Source organism: Equus caballus, chromosome 29 (assembly GCF_041296265.1).
Source record: "Equus caballus isolate H_3958 breed thoroughbred chromosome 29, TB-T2T, whole genome shotgun sequence".
Taxonomy (NCBI): domain Eukaryota; kingdom Metazoa; phylum Chordata; class Mammalia; order Perissodactyla; family Equidae; genus Equus; species Equus caballus.
The window spans coordinates 19459070-19470384 of NC_091712.1; positions in this window are offsets into that span (position 1 = coordinate 19459070).

Sequence of the window (11315 nt, forward strand, 5' to 3'; positions counted from 1 at the left end):
GTCCCCATCCCCTCCTCCCCTGTCCCTTTTCCAGGCATGTGTCATTGCCATTTTAGAGGCAGGAGGTGCGGATTAGTGCAGATTTTGGAGTCAAAGAGACATGGAATTCAAATCTATGCATTATGTACGTAGTCTTACAAAAATCGCTTGAAATCTGAGTCTCAATTTTCTCAATAGGATTACTGAGAAGATTAAATGAAATAATTTATGTCAAGGGGCCAGCACAGTTCCTGGCACAGAATAAATGCTCCACAAATGGAAGGTACTATTGTCATCGTTATTATGAGTCATGTCAAGCACAAATGTTAATAGGATTATGTTATGAGGTCAATCCTAGGCTTAATCGTGCTTTGGGGAAGCAGCAAAGGACATTTCAATCATTCCATATCTTTTCTGTCATATGTTTCTCATCCTCCTGAAATAAAAGAGAGATTAATATTTGCTCCAGTAGATTCAGCTAGATGGAAACTACCATCTCTTAGGAAGCAATGTCCTACCATGTCTATACTATAAGCATGGCTATGGGGTTATATCCTGTGTGAGTCAACTGTTGAAAAAGTATCCCTACTTTCCTGTGTGCTTTTATTCCTATTTTTATCTGATGTAACCACACTGTCCGTTCTTATCTCAGCATCTTAGCTCAATTCTGCAAACATGTTTCTTTTTAAAATCTGGGTAGTCCAGGGACTTTTAGAACACACAGCTCTAGAGACAGCCACATTTCCTCTCCATCAGACCAAAGGGAATTGGATCAGGACGACCGAATAGAGACCACATGGGGGATTCTGGAATCTTTTGCAGGACAGAGCACCCACTTACTGTCAGCTCTTTTGAATAGAGCCAAGTGCTATGTTTTGTTTTGGTTTTTGTTTTTTTAAATACTGACTGGCCCATTCAGGAACTTTCTAAGTGGCTTTCCTTTTTTTTTTGTTTTTTAAAGATTGGCACCTGGGCTAACAACTGTTGCCAATCTTTTTTTTTTTCTTTTTTTTCTGCTTTATCTCCTCAAATCCCCCCGGTACATGGTTGTATATCTTAGTTGCATGTCCTTCTAGTTGTGGCATGTGGGATGCCGCCTCAACGTGGCTTGACGAGCGGTGCCACATCCGTGCCCAGGATCCGAACCGGCGAAATCCTGGGCCGCCGCAGCAGAGTGCATAAACTCAACCACTCGGCCTCAGGGCCAGCCCCTCAAGTGCTATGTTTTTGAAAAGCTTTGGAAACCTTGTCATTGGCACAAATAAAACACTGCACAGGAAAATCTTTTTCCTTCTGCATTTTCCAACCTATGTTGGTGCTGCACAGGAGCATAGATAAATCCCTTTGGGAAGAGTGTGGGCTCAGTATGAGCCATCTTTTGCTCCATTTATTTCAAGGAATGGTCGGGTTCTTGCCTCCTTCCTTACTCACCATTCTATATGCACTTGTCTCAAAATTGTGTGTGCGGTGGAAGAGGACAACCTTTTCCAGGGAAATTGGAGGATGTTTCTTTAGTCCCTGTGATCCTTTGCAGGAACTTTCAAACAAATTCCATCAAAGCTCTGCACGCACAGGCACAATGACTGCCTTGGAAAGTGAAGTATGTATAGGGCATGGCACATAGTAGGCCAGTTCTTAGTAAAACTTGGTTCTCTTCCCTACCTACTATGAGCCCTGCCCTGTACATCTTTCATCGCATTTAATACTCACAGTAATTGGAGAAGAACTCTGAAGCAGGAAAGCTGTGTTTGTGTCTCAGCTATAGAAACAGTGCACTGTCCCATTCTCCCATCTGTAGAGTAAGGATATTGTAAAGCTCGCATGAAATAATGTATATAAAGTTCTTAGCACAAGATCTGGCACATAGTAAGGACGCAGTAAACAATAGCTACAAGTTACAAGTTAAATATTATTACCTTCCCTTGAAAAATGAAGAAATAGGGGTTCAGAAAGTTCCAATAACTCATACAGTCATACATCTAGTTAAGAATGAGATGAGGGGGACAACAAATTGATTCAAATCCAAATCTTTTTTTTTTTACCGAGGAAGACTGGCCCTGAGCTAACATCTGTTGCCAATCCTCCTCTTTTTGGTGAGGAAGATTCACCCTGAGCTAACATCTGTGTCAATCTTCCTCTATTTTGCATGTGGGTCACCGCCACAGCATGGCTGCTGCCAAATGGTATAGGTCTGTGCCTGAGAACCGAACCTGGGCTGCTGAAGTGGAGTGTGCCAAACTTAACCAGTAGGCCATGGGGCTGGCCCCAAATCCAAGTCTTTATGACTCCAAAATCCTATAGTGAATCTGGGTTGTGTTTGGCCATCTGTTGCCCACGGACATAACAGCAAGGCCCAGCTGTCTCTGTACCCACCAGCTGCAATGGAAAGTACTTCCTACAATGCAGCAAGACCCTGGGAGTCATACTTATTTTTGCTTTATTATTTTTACTCCCTTTCCTAAGCTTACTTGCTGGAAACTCCATCTTACCTCCCTAGTTACTGGTGGGATCCCAAGTTGCCAGCTTAGAGGGAGGATGCTTCACCCTGAAGGCAGCGTGGTATGGGGTAGTATTGCTCTGTCCTGTCTTCTCAGGAAATTTAACAAGGCTGGTAAGAAAAACGTAAGCAAACATCAGACAGAAGTAGCCAGACTTCGCATCAACCCGTGTTGACTTTTATGAGTCAAATTTACAGGAGTCCTTGATTGGATAAAGGCTAAAAGTTCACTCTGAATTTCCATCAAATGTCTTTTGAAAACAACAGTGGGATGGGCTTAAATATACATGAGTCAGAAACATCCGGAGTACATTTCCAGGGAATTCTCCAGGGACTTAAAAATTTAAAGGAAGAGAGGCTTGGCAACCAGCATTCTGGGTTTCAAAGAAAGCTTTCGAACCAATTATACCATGGACCTTGCCTTCCCTGGAGATAGTTCATTAAAAGTCTCACCAAGACCCAGGTGATAGGGTCTTAATGGTTTAAACTCACAATTTACTTTCAGGGCATCACCCCTACTGTTGGTCAGCGTGAGGTGAGGGGAAGAGAATCGTGTTGGAGCCACATCTCATCGCTCGCTTTCCCTGAGAGGCAGCTCGAGTCTCATTAGACTTGAGAGCAGGACCACCAGTTCCCTGAAGGCATCTTTTGTTGATCTTGCTGTTTAAAGACAAAAGTATCTTGGAACAAAACTTTTTCTATTTTTAGGTACATTGTTGGTTGTGAAACTGGAGTCTCCAGGGCTCATTTCATAAACATATCGGAGACTGTCTCAAGAGACAAAGGGATTGATGTTCTTGCCACGGGCACTTTATGGTGTGCTCAAAGGGACCTTGAAGAGCCTGACATCTGTGGGGTTGCAGTTTGTGGGGGGAGGGGGATGGTGTGTAGCACTAACCTGGGCACCTATGGGCTCTGTGGGTGTCCCTGTTTTTCACTTTCAGCTCTCCAGGAGAATCGTGGGCTGCAGAAAATACAAACCCTGAGCACCTTCTCAGGCCCCTCCACTGGTACCAGTCCTCACTGCCCTTCTGCCTCCAGAGGCCCTTGTAGAGGTCTGAGCTGCTTGACCAGCCACCCCGGTGCCACTGCCAAAAGGAGAAAGCAAATGAGATGATGCTTTGAAATACAAGACAATGAGAAAGACAAAATTGGCCTCTCCAACTCTCTAATTCATCTCTCTCTTAAAATTCTCTTTAATCTTTGGTTTCCTTTACTCCATTCTGGCCAAGCTTGTTTGTTTCCACGGTTCAGGAGAAGCTGCAAAGAGCATGTCTGTCATCCAAGCACAGGCCAAGCTGCAGCGGCCCTGGGAGGGAACCCAACTCAGCCCCAGCTCTGTAGGGCCCAGGCTCGGGGCCCAGGCCAGTCGTGGCTACTTTGTCTGCTCACCAGGCCCTGCGGGATCAGCTTTGTTGTAATTTACAGGTAAAGCTCCTGCCTCCTGTCCACATCCTAAAGCTCAAACTTGATCCCCCCACAAAACTCCACAGACCAGGCTAAGGGAGCCGAAACCACAGAAAGACTCCAACCCTGACACCCCAACACAGCGTGCCTAAGAGGAAGGGGAAACGTCCACCAACTCTGAAACCCTTTCTTTAGCAATCCCGCTATGTGACGGGAACACGCTGTGCCAGTGACCAGGACTGAGTTTCGAGAACTCGGCATTTTATGGAGGAAAATTCCAACCTGCTACTGGATTCGCTGTTCTACTCCAGCAGCCAGCAACCTCGTGAGATGAAGCATCTAAGCTTTAAGGCAAATCTTCGAGTTCAAGCAAGATTAAAACTTTGTATAAAACCTGGAGATGACAACTTTAATTACTAGGAGGATGCCTCACTTTTGTATTCAACAGTACTTAAATCCAATTACAACAAACCAGCTTGCAGTGCTTTCCGTCAAAGCTATTTCCACAAGTTAACAGATGAGCCATCTTGTAACCTCATCAAAAGCAAGCGGAGGCCGTCCCGCAGTCAGCTGCGCCTCGGTCCCGCTCCGCGCCAGCCGCGCAGCCACCTGGGCATCAGGACCCGTGTAGGTACCTGCTTGTGTCCAGTAGTGTTTTCTGGTGCTCAGCATCGGTAAAACCAGGAAGATGATGTCTTACAAAATCTGCTAATTACTTTCGAAAAGGCAATGGTGCCTGTGTGCCCGGCCTGGAATGGAACTACTTAAGAAAAAAACACAGGCAGGGAAAGAGAAAGAAAATAGCAGGGTTTTTTTTCCTTCCCTGAGCAACTGGAGCAATCCTTCTCATCTTACACACAGGATAAAGGGCCATACTGGATGGAGGGTTTGGTGCGGGGCGGGCAGCAGAGATTTGAACTACATTTATTTGTCAGGGTGGGGAGTCGGCAGCCGGTACCCGACCAAAGCAGGCGTCAGCTTTCTTATCTTCCTTCTACCCCACTTTTGCTCACTGTTATAAATAAGCCAGAGCATTCTTTTTGTACGTGTATCACTGTTGTACTAGCAGTTGGTTCTAGTGTCGACATTGAAGGAGTACACTTTTTTTCCCTCCTTTTAAAGAGATTTGGAACAATAATCAAATTAGAGAAATACTGAACTGTTGAATATAATGAGCCTGCCCCTACCCCTGACTTTGGAGCTGGAGCAGGTCCTCCTTCTGCCCCCTAGGGGTCCACCGGGGAACTCTCTCTTGAACTGAGAAGATCATTTAGTCAAATGGCCCCTAGTGGCCTGAAGGAGTTACTGCAGTTTCTCTAAAATGCATCCATCCGTCGTTGGTCTCTGAAAACTCGCTAGATTCTGAGCGTGTGTTTAGTAAGGATAATGAACCTGTTACGCCACGAATAAAACAAAGGTGCCCAGGTAGTACACTGCATAATCATGAGTTACCAGTATCACTGGGAGGAGCCCTTGCTTTTTAATAAAAGTTACAAAGCTGTTGGTTATTGAACTCAAGAATAATTTTACGTTTTAAAAAATGGAAAAATTAATTTTGAACAGACAATTATTAAGAGAAGAAATGTGTATTCTTTCTTGTTCCAGACAGGTTTTAGGCCCAATACAAGAATATGTAAATTATAGAAAGCTATATGAAGGTGACGTAGAAAAACAAAAAGATATAAATTGGAACTCTGAAGGCAGTCAATTATTCTCTCTTTCATTTCAGCATGAAATGATAAGTCTAAACTGGTGTTTCATCATCTCTGTTTTCTCTAACTATCTCCTTTCTTCCATATTTTCGTATATTGACAAACAGCATATCGGATGGAAGGTGAACAGCACACGTGTTTGGGCACAAGCCCTGGGGGCAGTAAACAGCCTGAGGTGGGTTCTCTTTGGCCAGGGATCTTTAAGACTGCTCTCTCCACGCACTTCTTCAATGAGAGGCAGGCCCACCGATGTCTCAAAGCATCGGGAAGAGCTAGCTGTCTTTTATTAGTTCACTGTGAATAAGTAAAGGTTTTTGGAACAAATAAGTTTTTTAGAAGATGGTCAGTCTAATGAACTTTACTGTTCCTATTTCACTGAGCAGAATGACAAGCTGGTGAAGAAAAAATACTAATATGCAAAGCCAGGTCACATGGCGTACACAGAAACGTTTGCTTGAGCTTCTAACAATGTTACCTCTCTGTTAGAATTCAAACCCTGTGTCTCTGGAAGTCCATCTGAAAGGCAGACAAAATCAATTAGCAAGGCTTTCACCCTCTGGCAAAAAAGGAATTTCTACAAGAATGCCTTCCAGAAGCTATTGGTTGTTTGGCTATTGGCTGTTTGGCTGATGTGAAGGCAGAGACACAACTTTTGGGCTTCCCCAGGGGACAGGAACTGGCTCCATCCTGTCTCTCCTGTACCTTTGTCGGCTCAGCTCTCCACCCCCAGGGGAGGCCCACAGCATGTCCCGATTTGGGGTCAGCTGTCAGGAGACAGATCTGTTTAATATTTAGCTTTGAAGGAAATTGGCTGAATCAAAGATGAAAGGGATCAGCTCCAAGTGATGAGGAAAAACAAAAATAAGTCTCAATTGTTTCAATATTTCCATAGAAAAATAAAAAGATAAAATCAATGCAGGTAAGAGAGAAAGAGAAAGGGAGAGGGGAGGAAAGAAGGAAGAGAGATTTCCCAAAGTCTCAATAGTCACCAGATGGATCTGCCAGCCTGGTCTAGATGCATACATATCATCAAGAAACACGTGATACCTACTCCGCTCTCAATGACATTCCTAGAAAAGAGCTTCTCCACTTTAACGTGCATACTAACCACCCCGGAATCTTGTTAAAAATGCAGATTCTGCTTCAGTAGGCCTGGGGCGGAACCTGCAATTCTGCATTTCTACCAAGACCCCAGGTCCTGCTGTTGCTCCGTTCCCAGGGAGCAGAGTCTAGAGCACATTGGCTCTCACCCACCGCGAAGGTATCTAGAGACCACGACCCGCAGAAGGCTACCGGTTTTAAAACCATCTTTCTAAAGACGTGAAGAAATAGATTCTAAAACTGCATACATGGGAATAATAAAATGAGAAAGAAAAGGTTTACAAAAACTACTTGTGGGGCCTGCCCGATGGCGCAGCAGTTAATTTCTCACGTTCCGCTTCTCTGCGGCCCGGGTTTCGCAGGTTCGGATCCCGGGTGTGGACATGGCACCGTTTGGCAAACCATGCTGTGGTAGGCGTCCCATGTATAAAGTAGCAGAAGATGGGCATGGATGTTAGCTCAGGGCCAGTCTTCCTCAGCAAAAAAGAGGAAGACTGGCAGTAGTTAGCTCAGGGCTAATCTTCCTCAAAAAAAAAAGAAGAAAAAAACTACTTGTAATTTTTTTAAAAAATAGAAGTTTAGTGGAAAGAAAAAGAACAAATTCAGCATGATTTTTATTCATCCAACATACCTACTTTTCAGGTTGGATGGATTTTTATTTAATTTTACGGATTTTGTTAAGATATTGCTCAAAAGCCCACTATGATCCACACTTACAGGAGCAAAACACAAGCATTTTAAATAAAGTGAATTGGCTTTTCAGGATAAGTAATTTGCAAGAAAGAGGAAAATAAGAATCCCAGGAAAAAAGAGACATGACATTATAGACAGGAACAACACGTAGTTGTGCATAATTTTCAAAGGAAAAGGAGAAATGGAAGTCTGTCTTTATCTTGAAATAGACACAAGGAAAGCTGCTTGAAATTTCGTAATTTCTTTGGTCATTCTTCATTAAAGTGCGATGAAATTGTGAATTCTGGCCTCTGAGACGTCAGAATTAACTGCTCCCCTCCACCCCACTCCCAACTCTTTTCTTTTTGGCCCAGACATCATCTAGTTCCTTGAGGACCAGAAGGCCATCTTGGCCAACTCTGGAAGCTTCTTGATCATGAGGCCAGGCTGGGTTTCCTTCCACTCCCTTATAGTCCTTAGGCACATGGTCCTTAGAAAACTGAAAGCTGAGCAGGATCCTGACCACCTAGCTTAACCTCCTCATTCAATTAAGTAGTTAAAAATTAAATGATGTAAATAACGCTCGACCACATTCTTGATGTGAACACAACTTCATTTTAGATTTGCTGTATTTTGTCCTGTCTTGTAATTATGCATGATCTGACTTATTTGCCCCAGGAGAGTGCCGGTTCTGTAGGGACAGGCACCACAGCTGTTTATCTCTGCAGTCCACATGGTGTCTAGCTCAGAGCCATGTACCTGGTGGCCCCTGGAGAGAGAGTCATTGACATGAGTTGCATGGGGTGCAGTGAAATTCCAGGGTGCTTCCTGCCTCCCCTAGCTCACCTCCAATAAGGCAAACATTGAGGGAAGACTAGAAAGGAACACAAAGGAAAGAACCTTTCACACAAGGAGGGCTGCGGTAAGTAGTCTTGAAAATGGCCCCAGCGATCCCTGCCCCCTGGCATTCCTGCCCTGGTGAAGTCACACCTCACATTGGGCCAGGATTGTTCAGCGACGCAGATAGAATAGTACAGCAGTGGTGGCATGTCACACATCCAAGGTTAGGTTATAAAAATACCTCAGCTTCCTTCTAAGTCTCTTTCTCTCGTTCTTGGGTCACTTGCTCTGTGGAAAGGAGCTGCCATGTTGTTAGCAGCCCTGTGGAGAGACCCGTTTGCTCAGGAAATGGAGCTTCTGGCTGACAGCCATTGGGGACTTGAGGCCTCCTGCCACCAACCACGTGAGTGATCTTGGAAGGAGATCCTCCTCTGTCACGCCTTCAGATGAGACTATAACCCCAGGCAACGGCTTGACTGCAGCCTCCTCCAAGACCTGGAGTGACCCAGCTAAGCCTGTCCTTAATTCCTGACCCACAGAAACTGTGGGATAATAAGTGTTTGTTGCTTTAAGCTACTAAGTTTTTGGACAATTTTCTACTCAGCAATAGATAAATACGACGGCTTTGAGGTATTTTCAGATACGTGGGAAAAAGAGAGATTCGTGTTACGAGGCAGTCTGCCCCTGTCTCAGAGACGTCTGATGGGTGACGGAAGTTTATGTGACTGTGACCCTAGAAGGGTCCCCTGTCTTCCTAGATCCTTCTCTTCCTGCCCGCTGTCTCCTTGAGCAACAGCCCATCTCCTGCCACCTCATCCTATGACATCTTAGTGCCTGGGGAGGTTTTACCATAGTTGAGCTGTACTGTCAGATTTTTCTGACTCTCAGTTCTGCTATTTCCAGCAAGTTATTTGCCTGGTAAACAACCATGTGCTAGAATAACAGGAAGAAGTAACATTTATATCATGTCTGATAACTTTATTTGTTTTCCAAATGTTTACTGAGAAATTCCTAAGTCTTTGGAGAGAACAAAGGTAATTGGCAAAGGTCATTAATCAAGGGAAAGAGAGATTTGAAACAGAACCAGGAATCTGGACTCTGAGGTCTGACTTGGAAATGATAAGAGTAAATGATTCATGGTAAGAATAAATAGTTCTTTTTAATTAAATAAGTATTTACTGAAATTAATATAGCTGAAATTATAGGTAAAATTAAAAGTAGTAAAACTCATTTTATGTTTAAAAAAAAGTTACCATTTGAGTGCTTGCGAGTTCAAATTGCCCTACCTCAGACATGTGAAATTTGGGGCAATTTTACTACAGCTAAAGGAATTCTGGATGGCCTGTTTATATCCTTCTTGGTCATTCCACCCACTCTCACCCCTTTTCTCAAACCGACACTTACATAGCACTTACTGTATGTTAGACTATTTTCTGAGTGTTTTATGTACAATAACATTTAATTCGCATTAAAACTCTATGAGGTCAATATAATTATTATCCCTATTTTACATACAGAGAAACTGAGGCACAAAGAAGTTAATTAACTCATCTCCTAATCAGTAATGTATTGCTACGTAAGAAGCCACCCTGATTTAGTGACCTAAAACAATTGCAATTGTTTATTCTTCTCACTAATGTACAACTTTGGCAAGGATCAGGAAGAATGACTTGTCTCTGCTCTGTGTGGTATCAAGTGGGGCAGCTCAGCTGGGGGCTGGAGGATCCACGTTAAAGATGGCTCACATGACTGGCAAGTTGGTCACCTGGGAGATCAGCCAGGGCTGTGAGCCAGGGGCCTCAGTTTCTCTCCATGTCAACCTGTCCATGTGCTGCTTGGGCTTCTTCATAGTATGGTGGCTGGATTCCCAGAGCAAACGTCCCCAGAGGGGGAGGCAGAAGTGCACAGCATTTTTACGACTTCATCTCAGAAGTCACAAAGTGTTACTTCAGCTGTATTCAATTGGCTGAAGTTGTCACAAAGGCCCACCCAGATTCAAGAAGAGGAGAAATTGCCTCCATCTCTTGATGGGTGAGTGTCAAAGTTTTAAAACATTCTAGAGTAGCATGTGAGATGGGAGATACCGTTATGGCCATCTTTGGAAAATACAGCCTGCCCCACGCTGCTAATTCAGATAGAATGTATTCAAACTCCAGCAACGTAGCTTCAGAGTCCGTGCTCCTAACACCCCATACTGCTGTCTTTCTTCCTCCTTTGATGCTCCTCCTCTGGAAAGAAGAGCAGACATTTATCATATCTCTTGTCTGTAGCAGAAGCCTTTCCTGTGTAGAATTACAGAGATTTTGATCTCTGACTGAGGTATCAGTTATAGCTTTTTCTTATTCAATTCTAAAAGTAAATCAAGTACAATTTTTCAAAGTGCTTTTGAAAACATAAACTGTGGAGGCGTTTTCACTCTGCGACATTCATCACGATCGCCCTGGGAGCCTGTGGAAAATGTAGTTGCTGATTCCCCCACAGACATTCTAATTCGTAAGATTTGGGGGCAGGGCCCAGAAATCTTCATTTTTCGTGAGCACCCTGGATATTAAGATGCAGATGCTAGGTGTCACACTTTGAGAAATGACTTAGGCATTTTCCATTCTTTTCGGCAGCCAGTACCTTTAAACACTCTTGTTGTGTTTGGGAATTCCCTGTCTTATGAGTCACTGCCTCCCAGACTCGCTCCTTCAGCTTACCACGCAGGCAGAAACATGCTTTTTCGGCCTCACTGGCAGCTGGGGCGCAGGGGAGTGGCCTAGGCTCAGCCAATCAAACGCAGCCGCTTCAGACTATGTCAGAAGGAAACGCTCCTCAGAACCCACCCTGGAAGCAGACGCCTTCGGGCTGCATTTCTAGTGGTAGAGACCAGAGCCCAGTATCAAAAGGACAATTTTCAGTGTCTGTGCCCTGGACTCCTTTTATTTTTATTTATTTTTTTAAATTTTATTTTATTGTGGTAAGAACACTTAATGTGAGATCTACCCTCCTAACAATTTTTTCGGTGTATAGTACATCATTGTTGACCATGGGTGCAACACCGCACAGCAGCTCTCTAGAGCTTATGCATCTTGCTCGCCTGAAACTTTGTGCCCTTTGGTTAGTGA